The sequence below is a fragment of the Grammomys surdaster genome, unplaced genomic scaffold, assembly GCF_004785775.1.
Source record: "Grammomys surdaster isolate TR1022 unplaced genomic scaffold, NIH_TR_1.0 208, whole genome shotgun sequence".
Taxonomy (NCBI): Eukaryota; Metazoa; Chordata; class Mammalia; order Rodentia; family Muridae; genus Grammomys; species Grammomys surdaster.
Window position 1 is genome coordinate 8,737,442 of NW_021604653.1, and position 13,369 is coordinate 8,750,810.

The 13,369-nt window shown below is 48.1% G+C and overlaps 1 protein-coding gene across 1 annotated transcript in view; it reads left to right on the forward strand.

The window, feature by feature from the left end:
• Gli2 (GLI family zinc finger 2) overlaps positions 1–13,369 on the forward strand; it is a 216,380-nt gene that overhangs the window by 438 nt on the left and 202,573 nt on the right. The window lies entirely within an intron of this gene.

Sequence of the window (13,369 nt, forward strand, 5' to 3'; positions counted from 1 at the left end):
TCTCTCTCTCTCTCTCTCTCTCTCTCTCTCTCTCTTCCTCCTCTTACTCTTGTGGGGAAGCACTTCCTAGCCTGGCTAGCTTCGGCTGAGATGCTGTGCGGTCTTCGGAGTGTCTCTCGGCGGGTTACCATAATCGAGATCGTGACACTGATTTTAGGGGGGTGAGGAGGGCAGCCAGAGAGGGCAACTCTGACTATTGCTCTGGTCCCACAGCGGCAGGGCTTAAGGAGGATCTTGGAGATAAGAACTCGTGGCCGGGGTCCGATTTTATTACCGCTGCCTTCCACTTGAGGGGAAGTGCTTCTTGTTCTTGGATTGCTCTAGTAGGCTGGTCTTTGACCGGTGGCACCGCTCGGAGCCTGCAACTGTTTGGGGGCAACGTGGGGGCTGGGTGCGCCGAAGCTCCCTTAGATGGGCAGCTGGGAGTGCGACTGTGGGACTGTGCGGTGTGCTGCAGCCGCCGCCGGCCACTTGAAAACTTGCAACTCCACTTCTCCCCTCTGCTAGTCCGCGTCTCGGAGCCCAATCTTTTCTTTCTTCCTCTCTCCTTCTTTCCCCCTCGTTGAACCCTGTTGCCCCTTCCCCCCGCCGCCAGTCTCTGGACCTCGGTTCTAGCTTCCTTACCTTTCCCTCTTCAGATCCCTTTGACTTCCCGAATGGATCGACGCGTAATCCTTCGCCGAGAAATCGGTTCCCCTTACTCCTCACTTTCATCCTAGCCCCCACTTAACACCCCCCCCCAAGCAATCTCTCAACAAGTATATTTGCTGAGGAATTTGAAAAATCCACTACTGCAACTTGATCTGTGTGTGATGGATGAGGAGCGGCGCGGACAGAGTTGGGCGCCAATCCTATTAAGGGTTTAGAGAGAGGGGAGCGTTTTTTTTTCCTCCGGGATTGGGGGTTGGGGGAGGGACCGTGTGCTTGAGTGAGTTCGAGAGGGCTCCCGCCGCGCCGGGAGCTGGAAGTCCACCCAACTGGGCTTCTTTTCAGCCCGGCGGCAATTTCTCTCATTTCCTAGGAAACCTGACTTTTAGAGCTTGAGGACGCTAAGGATGGAGCCCTTGCGCTTCACCTAGAGTGACCTGGCCGCAGAGACAGCAAGGAGTTTGTGGGGATCCCCCAGGGCGCCCCTCCTTCCAGTCTTTCTGTTTTGTGTAACTGTCCTGTGGTTCTCAGAGCTGATCCCAGTTGGAGCAGGGGTAGGAGAGATTTCTTTTGGTAGTCTCGTCCTTCAGAGGCTGGGAGGGGATGGCTTCTGTACCTCTCTGTTCCCCAGTTGGGACACCCTTCATCTTGCTGTTCGGTGACCGGTGGCCGCACAATGTCCTGGGCCCCTAGCCCCTCCGCCCTCGCTGGGCGTGTGAAGGTTTAATCCCTACAGCTTCAGATAAAGGGAACAGTTGTAAAACGCTCATATGCTGTTTGCAGACGAGGCTCTGGGGGATGTTGGAGAATTTGAAAGTAAACGTTTCCCTCGCAAGCGGCATAAAATAGTGTTTAAACAAATACTGTATTGGCATGCTCCGGGGGCTCGGTGCCAAAAAAAGAAAAGTAAATAAACTGTGAAATCCAAAATATACAGCATGGGGGGATAGCTGGCGGAATGGGCGGGCTTGTCACAAGTCTCCCTGATGTTATCTGTTTGTTCTAGCCACCTCTCCTTCGAGCCCCCTCCCCGCCCATTTCCTCACCTTGGCTGCGGTTTCCCTTTTTGAGTAGGCTTCCGTGTGTCTGGGGGTCTAGTCCCGTCTAGAGCTCAGTCGGTCTGGAATGGGGGAGGGAACACATTGTGTTCCTACCTGGATTGGTCTCCCCAAGTAGGAGGAAATATTCTGAATGCTTGCTTGCTTTGTGTTTTGAGGCTCTTGCCTTCTCTCAGCTTCTGTTCTATCTTGGGGCACTAATCCCAGAATGTCTAATCTAAACCATGCAGACCCCTCCTGCTAAAGGCTTCACTTCCAAAGTCCCTACATCTTGCTTTCACTTTCTCCAACTTGCTGCTTCTCTCTAGAAGGTTCCAAGAGTTGGAAATGGCCTCTTCCAGATGCTGCCTGCTGTATGAAAAGCTCATCTGATGAATTTTAGCATTAATTATATTTAGGAAGACTTAGGATGCTCCTAAATGTCATGAGGTGTTTCCTGATTGTAGGGGGCTTAGAGTCACATAGAGAAGGTTCTGTGTAGTAGTGGATCCTATAGGAGATCCACTCTTGCCTTGTCTTGTCTGGGAGTGAGGCTGATGGGAAGCAAACATCTTCCTATCCAGAGTTGGACTCATCCATGAACTAGTTGGGACTGGAATGATAAATCTGTTTCTGTGCTTAGGTAGGGACTCACATTGGGAATATGCACAGAATTCGGATTCACTAAGGTCTCCTTCCAAATCCAAGCCAGGCCTGGAAGGAGGACCACCTTGAAGTATGTGTATGGAGATAGCCATGATGCTTCACTTGTTCAAGATGTTCCTCTGACCTCGCAGGCTTGGGAGAACATTGAGCACTGAGCGATGAGAGAGGATGTGCTTTTGAGTTGCTTAATTGTAAGTGTGTGTGTGTGTGTGTGTGTGGTTACTGGTCACAAGCTCGTTTCCTAGCTGCTGTGGGGGTCTCAAAGGCTGTGTCCTGTAGCTGCCTTGTTTGCATTGTAGCCTGAAAAATACACAAATACTTCACTCGTTTTTGTACTTCTACAAGAGCCCTGTACACAGTGCAGCCCCTGGGGCTGGATTAGTGAATCCGGGACAGTCTGCAAGCAGGCAGACAAAATTGGATATTTGCCTACACTAAGTACCCTTCTTCCCTCAGCATTCCCCTCCCAGAAAACTTCAGTGCCCAGACACTAGCAATTCCCTTTAAATGAGACCATGAGGTTGTTGTATGCAGTGTGAATGCTGCTGTGACCCCTCACTCCCAGCTGGCTTGTAAAAGCTCAAAAACAGAGTCCTAAAACCTTGTGGGTGCAGCTGGCCTTTGCTGGTGCAAACCGCAGGGAACAAGGTCGGGCTGCTTGCCCTGCATCTTTAGGCTGGGGGTCTCGGGTGGGAGGTCTACCTGTACAGTGCCTGTTAACTGGTACATGGGGGTGGGGAGGGCACAAGGCCAGGTGGACCTCACTGTGGACAGCTGCAGCTGCTGGGCTGGGGCCCTTTGAAAGGGAACCCCAGGGAAGCAGCTCCGTCTTTTCTTCTTTTCATCACTAAGCATCAGAGGCCTGGACATGTGAAGAATGTCAACTAAAGACTGTGTTCTCAGATTCTAGAACATCAGGAGGGCAGAATCGGTGGTTGGGTCGACAGCCAGACTACCCAGATACTTAGTGCCCAGCTTTCTCTCCTTTTAAAAAGAACTTGGGGAGGGGGCAGGGGATGAGTATTCTGAAATTGTTTGCTAATAGCAGGTATGGAGTGAGGTCAGCAGCGTTGGCTGTCCTCTGACAGATAGGACCCTAGAGTAAAGAAGGCCAACTTCTCTAAGATTCTGTGTCTTTCAAGTAACTGCACCACCATATTCAGTACTAATCACATTTCAAACCTGAGGGCTTCTGGAAAATATAAAAGACTTGGTTATTGTTTTTAGATTTTTTTGAGGGTGACAAAAGCATCACTTTTAAAATACATACAAATTTTAAATCCTGGGAAAACACAGGGAGATGACTTCTCTCTTGGTGAGGCATACTGTCTTGAATTCTTCCAACTACTGTAGAAGTCATGTTTCTACTTAGGTTTTCCTTCTGGCTTATTACATAACGTACATGTGCTGGGAAATAACTAACTCTCTTAAGATGTGACCAGACAGTACCCATTAATTTTTTTCTTCTTCTTCTTCTTTTTTTTTTTTTTTTTTTGACTTGGGTTTAAATAGAACGAATTAATGTGGTTTGGGAGGGGGGTGTGTGTTTCACATGTGTATTTTTGAAAAAGGCAGGTTTCTGGAAAGTGTGTTTTAACTGAGTGCTGGGTTTCAACATTAGCATAAGAAAACCACTTTTAGTGCTTTGGCTATTGTCTTGAATGAGGAGTTGGTAGTAACAGGAGGGAGGCTGAGAAGGGTGATGGCCCATTGAGATTCTTCCAGCAGCTCCTGCTCCTTTGCTGCTTGCGGATCTGGGATCAGATATCACTTTTATCTTTCCTTTTTTTCCAATTCTCTGTCCTTTTTGATGCGGCCACTTTTGTCCGCATTTATTGACTGCTTTCGTCTCTGCGGATCTGTGGAAAATTTAATGAACTCAAAACCAGCAAATGAAATAAAGAGAACTTTTAATTCATTAGCAGGAGACTAGGATTGAATCACCTCTTTGGGTGCAGGGGGTCCCAGTCCTCCAGTGAGGGAACTCAGGAAGGCCAGAGGGTGGCCCCATTACAAACTGGATTCCCACCCAAGGGAACGTAAAACACAGCTCCCAGAGGCTGGTGGCCAGTCTTGCTGCAGCCCCTAGCCTTTTCCTCCAGGATCCAGGCTCTGAGGGGTTGGCATGGGTGGAGGAGAGGCAGCCTCACTCACAGCCTGTCCCTGCCCTCAGCTTTCCCTGGGACACAGTTAAGTATCTCCCTACCTCTAGACCAGGCTTTCACCCTGTAATTAGGCAAAGCCCCGGGTGTGATTAAGGCTGCTGACTTGGCGGGGCTTGGAGTCCTTTTTCTGTATACGGGTGAACTCTTGCTCTTTCCTCGTCTTACTCGGCTCTCATACCTCTGGACTGCTGTTGTGTCTCACTTAGTCTTTCTTTCCTGTTTTTCTCCCCTCCCTCCCTTCAATCTCTTCTGTTCTTTTCTCCCCTTCCTTCTCAACTTCCTCTCCTTTCTTTTCCCCATCGTTGCTTTTCTTCTTCCTGTCTTCACTTTCTTCTCCTCCTCTGTCCCTCCCTTCCTGTACCCTCTTCATCCCTCCTTTCCTCTCCTGCTCCTCTTTGTCTCTCCCTCCTCCGCTCCACCCCCGCCCGTCTGCCCCCACCCCAGCCCGCCCCTCCCCTCCGAGGCTCCACAGTCCCGGTGGGACTGCGCAGGCCGCGTGTCCGGGCGGCGCCGAGCGCGCCCCGTCCGGGGAACATTCCGTGCCCGAGCGCCCGCGGCCTCCCACCTGCGCGCCTGCCCGCTCCGCGCGCGCGAACAATGGCTACATTGTTGCGGATGGTGGCGGGAGCCGCCAGGGACCCTGCTCGTGGCCCTACTCGTGGCCGAGTAGGAAGAAGGCCAGAGGGCCAAGTCGTGTATCCGCCTGGGATACAGTGCTCACCTGAGCCCGGGGCGGACACCGTGTCCCCAATCTCCCTGTCCCTGGGTCTCCTTCCTCATGCCTCCTGCAGATGCTCATGCTTAGAGAACCAGAGCCTTTGATTAGGGAGAGAGGGAGAGGAGAGAGAGAGATCCGGTTGCTAAACTTTCAGTGGTGTTTGAAAATTTTCTTAAGATGTCTGCAGAGCTCGCAAGGCCCCAAAGCCGGAAACGAACTGGTGCTTCTCGGGACCATGCCCATGCGTCCTGACCTCTCGGCTTGCAGAAAAAGATCTTTGAACACTTAGGACAGAATGTTTAAAAGAACATCGTTCGGGGCCCCTCATAGGCCCCTTTCAGCCCCTGCTTAGCGCCCTCTCTTTGTGCCTTGGACAATGAAATAAGTCAGGCCGACTTTGGAGCCTCATTTATAAGAAACTGTAAGGGCCGCTCAAGTACACTTGTGCTAAGTTGAATTGATTGAAGTTTAATGGCGGTTAGTGGCGATGAATGGTAATGATTTTCCAGCGTATCTTTGGCATACTTGACATTAATAACTGGAGAGTGTGTGTGTGTGTGTGTGTGTATCCGAGGCTAAGCCCGCCTCGAGCCCGCCACACACACACAGGAGGCAGTTGCATTATTCATCTTACTACATGCCAGTCCATTCCTCAGATCCTTTCCCTTCATGCTAGATTGCAGTTGCTTGGATGATTTACACACACACACACACACACACACACACACCCCAAAAAATGGTAGAAAGCAGGAAAGAAAAATCTTTCTCCATTGAGCGTGTACATCATGTCAGCATAAATTTGAGCTCGGATTTTTTTTTCAAGTCTTACATAAATCAGCTTCTAATATACAGAATGTGATGAGTTTGTTTTAGACGGCATCATGAATTAATGGTATGCAAATCGAACCTTTGCAGGTGGAATGATTTACTTAATAATTTCAATTTCTAATATTTAGGCTTATTCATTATGTTGAGAGTTTAAAAAAAAAAGTCTATATTTTAAACCAAAGATGGGGAGATTAGTATGCAAGTGTTTGCAGTGTAGGCAGAGATGGAGGACTGGAAAGAGGGACTTAATTTGTTACTTTTTTTTTTTTAAATCTGTACTTGACCAATTAATGACCGAAGGAGCGAGGGATAGACCTGATGTGGTCTGGGGGAAGACACAGAAACACACTGGTGTAATTTGAAGTGTGGGGACCAAGAGTGTGGCTATGGAGAATCTGGGCAGATGGTGCAGGGCTGTGCAGTGGGTTCTGATGCCTCTGTGGGACTCTCACTTCAAGCTGAAGAGCTGATCGTTAAGTACTCGATTCTGAGGTGGCCATGGTGTGGAAACCTGGGCCTGCGGACCACCCTGGCACTTCATGGAATTTCTTTCCTTACACAGGACATTTCCCTTGGGGACAAGCAGAGGCAGAGATAAAAGTGATAGGGGGATGGACTTGGTAGAGAGATCAGGTCCGACTGTTGGTGTTACTTGCAGGAAGAGTAGGAGACCAAGCTGCACTCCTGCTTGGTGACTGTGGACATGTGCCTTTCCTCATTGCTTCCACCCAAGTACAAGCAACTGAAGGAAGGAGGGTCTGTTTGGTCCACAGTCCATCAAGGCAGAGAAGTTATGGTGACCGGCAGTGTGTGGTAACTCGGCACGTGGCACCCACATGTGGGAAGCGGAGAGCAGTGTGTCCTAGTACTTAGCTTGTGATGTTTCTCTTCACTCTAGAACACCACCCCATGGAAGTGATATCACCCATGTTTAGGATGGGCTTTCCTACCTCAGTTACCCTAATCTAGAAAATACCTCAGTGACATGTCCAGAGGCTTGTCTCTAGGGTGATTTTAAATCTTGGGGAAAATCGGTGTTAACCATCATATCATGAAGGGGGAAGGTGTTGGCGGCTGTAGCCTGTTCTCCCCAGTAGCCAACATGTCTTGGGTAATAGATTCAGGATCCAGGATCAGAGGGAGAGAGGGGGTGGTGGGGGGGTAACCAATGTCTAGGAACCTCTGGGGTCTTTGGCAAGGGATTTGCCTCTGCTTTCCTCTCATTGATCTCTCATGCTAGGCAGCTTCAGAATTCAGTGTTCTTGGGGCTGAAGAGATGGCTCAGCGGTTACTGACTGCTCTTCCAGAGGTCCTGAGTTCAATTCCCAGCAACAACATGGTGGCTCACAACCATCTATAATAAGATCTGATGCCCTCTTCTGGTGTGTCTGAAAAGTGACATTGTACTCACATACATAAAATAAATAAATAAATAAATAAATCTTTTAAAAAAATTCAGTGTTCTCAACCTTCCTAATGCTATAACCTTTTGATAAAGTTCCTCAACCCCCAATCATAAGATTATTTTCATTACTACTTCTTAAGTAATTTTGTTATTGTTATGGATTATAAACATCTGATATGCAGGATATCTGATATGTGACACCCCGTGGGGAAAGGGACTATTGACCCTCAAAGGGGTCAAGACCCACAGGTTGAGAACTGCTGCACCAAGACATAGTGACTGGCCAAAAGGGTAGAGTGGTCATGGGTACCCTGATGGCCACTTGGTCAGTGATGGCCCTTTCACACTCCCCTGAAAGCTGAAGGCAGTTTAGGAAGGGCTGAGACATAAATATGTCACGAATCTTTAAAGATGAAGGCAGCATTTTGACTTTTCAAAAAAAAAAAAATTGAGGTCGCAAACACTCAATGACGGGTTGAAGGCCCATCACTCAGACACCTCCACAGACAGCCCTGGGCTGTGGTTTTGTGATGCATGGTGTGTGTCCAGGCAGCGACAGAATATTTAGGGCTGTCCCTCCTTGTCTTCGAGAGATCAAGGAGAGGGGACAGCTCTGATGGGGTTCGAGGGCAAGGTATGCATGCCATACCTTGTTTATGCTGGGAGAGAGGAGGTTGGCAGGTCCGCCAAGGTCTCTTCGGTATGCAGATCAGGAGTGGAGGGGAGGGAGGAAGTGAGGTGGATGTTTGTCTAGAGAAGATGAAGTGTGTAATAGACATAATAGAGTAGGTTATACTCGCAGTAGAGTCTGTTCGCAGGCTGTTTGTACTGGCACATGGGAAGACAGATGTGTGATCTGTGTATTTACGCGGAAATCCGTTTCTATCAGTAAAGCTGTAAGTGCCAGGTCTCTGTGAACTGGATTGTTTTCTGGTCTTAAGATATACAAGAGATAGAAGTGGAGCTGGGGACATGGCTCAGTTGCAACAGGAGAACTTGAGCTTGAAACCCCAGTACCCACATAAAAGCCAGGTTTGACAATGTGTGTCTGTGATCTCAGCTCTGGGAAGGCAGAGCCTTGGAGCTTTTTGGTCAGTCAGACTTGCCAAGTTGATGAGCACCTTGTTTCAAAAAATAAGGTGGAAGTGATGGCTCAGTGGGTAAAAGTGCCTGCTGCCACTCCTGATGATCTGAGTTTGATCCAGGCAACCCGAGTGGTGGAAGAGGGACTGACTCCTGAAAGCTGTCCTCTGACTTCTGCATTCCTGCCCACATGCACATACTTAGTACACATACACACACACACACACACTCACACACACACACACAGCAATAATAATAATAACAATAATAATAATAACAATAATAATACATCGAGGAAGTCACTTGCCATTGAGATCTGGCCTTCCAGATACATGTGCAATGTATACTTACGTGAGCTTGTTGTACCTACAACACACACACACACACACACACACACACACACACACACACACACCTCTCACAAAATGAGTGATTAGCAGCAGAGCTGACCTTCATAGATTGTCTCCAAGTAGGGCTCCTGGGCCACTCAGGTAAGGTTCAGGTGGGAAGCCCATTAAATATGTAGCTTCTCAGGCCCCAGGGAGAATCCACTGCATGAATAGTTTGCCACATCGGGTGCCTTTATCAGGGTGGATGATGGGAGATCAAACTTTTTGTTTTAAGACAGGGTCTCATCTATCTCAGGCTGTCCTCAAACTAAATACGTAGCTAAGATAACCTAGAACTTGTCTGATGCCCCAGCATTACCTTCCGAGTGCTGAGAATTATAGGTGTGTGCTGCCTTGCCTGATTTATGCAGTGCCAGAGAAGGAACCCAGGGCTTTGGGTATACTTAGTATTCTACCAACTAGGGCTTTATTCCTGGTTATTGTCATTCACTCAATTATTTATTTAAGATTACGATGGCCCTTAGGTTCAGGTCAGTCCAGGACTCCGTTATCAGCACACTGGAAGACTTTCACCTGCTTTGTCCACTGTTGCTGGACTGGGTGTAATGGTCAAGCAGATTAAGTGAGAATTAAGTTGTTTTTGGACCAAAATAGCACAGAGAAATGATCTCTAGAGATCGAGGGATAAAGACAAGACTGGAAGATCAGTCTGGTACTCAGCATAGTCCATCCTGGGGTAAGGATCCTTAGAATGATGGCCTTATCAGGCACTGTAGTCCTGATACAGGGCATTCTCATAACTTCATTTCCATTGCTGCAAATGTTCTGATGAAAGTTGACTCAGGAAAAAAGGTCTATCTACTTTGGTTTATAATTTTGATTCCAACTCATTACTGTGGGGAGGTCAAGGAGCAGGGAACATGAAACAGTTTGTCATGTGACATTACTGTCAGAAGCTGAGAGAAATAAATGCATGGAAAGTGCTTGTTTACTCATCTCTTACCCAGTTAAAGAGGTCTTATCTAAGGAATGGTGCCACCCACAGTGGACTTCATCCTCTTACATCAAGTCACAATCAAAACAATCCCTAACAGACATGCCCACAGGCCACCTTAATCTACACAATTCCTCAATTAAGACTTTCTCTCTAAGTGATTATATGTGTGTCAAACTGACAGCTAAAGACTGACCATCACAGGCTTTTAAATACCTGAGGGTCTGCCCATGTGAGGTAGCCTTTAGTGCTCTGATACATACCATCAGGCTATGTGCATGCAGATGTGTGTCCCTGAGGTTAGTCTCAGCTGCTTCTCTCAGATACTGTCCAATTTTCTTTTTGAGATGAGCTCCCTCACTGGCCTATAGCTCTTCAAGTATGCTAGACTGGCTGGCCAGCAAATCCCAAGGACCCACCTGCCTCTTTTCCTCAGCACTGGGTACCACCATACCTTGCTTTAAGTTTTATTTTAATTACATTTATCTATTTGTTTTGTGTATGTCGGGGTGGGGTGCCATAAATGCCACTGTAAGGATGTGGAGGTCAGAGGGCAACTTGTGGAAGTAGGTTCTCTCCTTCCACCATCGGGGGTGGGGGGTGTCACAGGAATCAAGCTCAGTTTGGCAAGCTTGGCCACAAGGCCTTTCCTAATGAGCTGTCTAGCTTTCTCCACACCCAGATATTTACGTGGGATCTGGAGATGGAATTCAGATCCTCATACTTATAAAGTGAGTGCTTTATTGCCAGAGTTACCTCCTCAACCCAAGAAGAAATTATTTGTTTGATAGGCTGAATTTGTGACGTACAGGTCAGAGAGCGGCCATCGGGAGAGTCCAGAGTCTGAGAGCTGGATTCTCACCTGACCACATTTATGGATGGGTTATGCTCCACTTAGACTCCCCCAAGGGTATATTTGTAAGGGAGACAGAGAGATGGAGGCAGGAGGAACAAGAATTTAAGGTCATCCTTTTCTCCAAAGGGAATTTGAAGCCAGCCTGGGCTACATGAGACCCTGCCTTAAAACAACAGCAAAAAGGGCAGAGGTTTGTATACATATGTCTCTGTCCATCTACTCTCCCTTCACCCATTTATCCTGTATCTTCTCCACTGATATATTTGATGTGAATTAAAGATCCGAGGCAAGGCCCGAATGGTCCACTCAAAGCAAACAGTCAGAAGGCTGGACATGTCTCAGGAGGCATTTTGGCCCAGCTGGCAAGGTTGATACTATTGAGTGGGTAGAGACCATGACAAGTGGCTATCCATTCTAAATGTCCCAATGTCAAAGTGCCACTAATGGGGAACCTGCCGTGGGTGTCCCTGCTGACTGACATCCAAGATGCTGCTGAGAGGTAGGTATCTAGGGGTCCCTAGTGTGGAGTGTGACAGCAGATACAGCTTTTTACATACTCCGTCCTCACCTGTAAGCCGTGTCTTTTCTGTGTCCTGTGTTTGAAATGGTTTGGCCCATGCCATCAAAAGGAGTTCCCTGTGTAATCCATCAGTCAATCAGCTGATACTTACCAGAACATCTGTTAGGTGCCTGGTGCTGATTAAACTTCAGCACCATAGGCATTCCTTGCTAGCCTTGTTTAGCATCTAGAAGCTGAAATTCCCGTCTAGCAGGGGAGCTGAGCTAAGGTGAGAAAGCTAGAGTTAGCGAGGGTCACTGTGAAAGGTGACTGCATGGAGACCTTGCTCAGTAGGGAGTTCCAGGGAAGCTGAATAGGGTTGTTTTCCTGGCTGGGGGCTGGCAAGTTCCCTAGAACATAGCAGATTTGGGATGGGTGGGCCCTGGGAGCTCTTAGGCAGGGAAAGCGGGTCCTGGGTCAGCAGTTTGGGTCTTTGTCAGAGTCTCCTTTTATCGGAAAAAAATTATTTTTAAATTTTATTACTACTATGGATGGATGGATGGATGGATGGATGGATGGATGGATGGATAGATATATGGTTGTATGGATGAATACGTGCATAGTGTGTGTATGTACTCATGCCTTGGAGTGATGTTGAGATCAGAGGACAGCTTACAGGAGCTGGTTCTCCCTTCATACCATGTCAGTTCCTAGGATGAAATTCAAGTCAGTCAGGGTAGTGGACAAGCATCTTTACCCACTGAACCATCTTACCCGAAGCCTTATCTTTTTGGTGTTTGTTTGTTTGTGTTTTTACCATCTCGCTGGGTAGCCCTGGCTGCCCTGAACCCAGTATATAGATCAGATTGACCTTGAGCTTGTAGAGACTCTCTTGCCTCTGCTGTCCATGTGCAGGGTTGATGTGTATATGCCGTTGTGCGTGGCTGGCAATTGTTCCTTTACCTAATTCAATATCAGTGCTGAGCAGTCGGGGAAGGCTTCCTTCCTCAGAGCACCAACCTGGGGCAGTCCAGCAGAGTGGAAGAGAGCACGGATAGCCTGGGCAGAACAACTCTCAGGGACAGAAGCCGAGCAGGAAATAGCCTCTGGGGCTTGTGTGTGTGTGGGAATCTGTAGCTTGTGATGCACATGGCATTGCAGATGTGTACATACATGTGATACTTAGGTGATGTCCTACAGATCTCCAAGACTAGATCCCTGGCAGGATTCATGCACGACAATTGTTTTTCATTTGAAACAGGTTTCTCTGTGAAGCCCTGGCTGTCCTGGAATTCACCCTGTAGACCAGGGTGGCCTCAAACTCACTTAGATCTACCTGCTTCTGCCTCCTGAGTGCTGGTTTGAAAGGCATGTGCCAGCACATCTGGCTTGATAGTGACACACTTAGATTAACCTCCCCATGACCTTTTTATTCTTCTACCTTGAGTTTAGGCTGATAGAGTTTGGGGTGGTGGTTTTGATTTATTTATTTAGAGGCAGCATCTCCTGTAGCCCAGGCTGGCCTACATCTTCAGAGTGCTGTGACTCCAAGGGTGCACTGCCCTTCCAGGTTGATGTGGTGCTGGGGTTCAAGCCCAGGCTTTTGTGTGTGCTGGGGAAGCACATTGCCAACTGTGCTAACAATCCCAGTCTTGACATGCTCTGCTTTCCCCATTTTCTTCTAAGTAGGTCCCATACACCTGTAGAAGAGAGAAAATTCCTAGCAAATGTGTATGCCAAATCCTGTGTGTAGGTGGGGCTGGGGGAGGTGGGGAGGAGCTACCTCCTTCCTGGGGAAAGCTCCTCTTGTGATAATCTGTTGGAGGGAATAGCTGGTGAGTATGGGGTGAAATTGGTTCTTCAGAATGGCTTTAGTGATTTAAGGGCAGTGGTAGTCACATGCACATCATCCGTTCATCTGTCCATCCCGGCAGTCATCCTCTGCTCCTCCCACCCACTCATCCTTCCATCGTCCACCTCAACTCAACCTTTATGTATTCTTGCATGTGTCCACTGTCCACCCATCTGTCCTTTTATTCTCCCTCCATCATCCACTCCTCCCCCATGTTTCTCCTTCCACATGCTTGTCTTCCACTCATCCTTTCTGTATCCATCCTTTG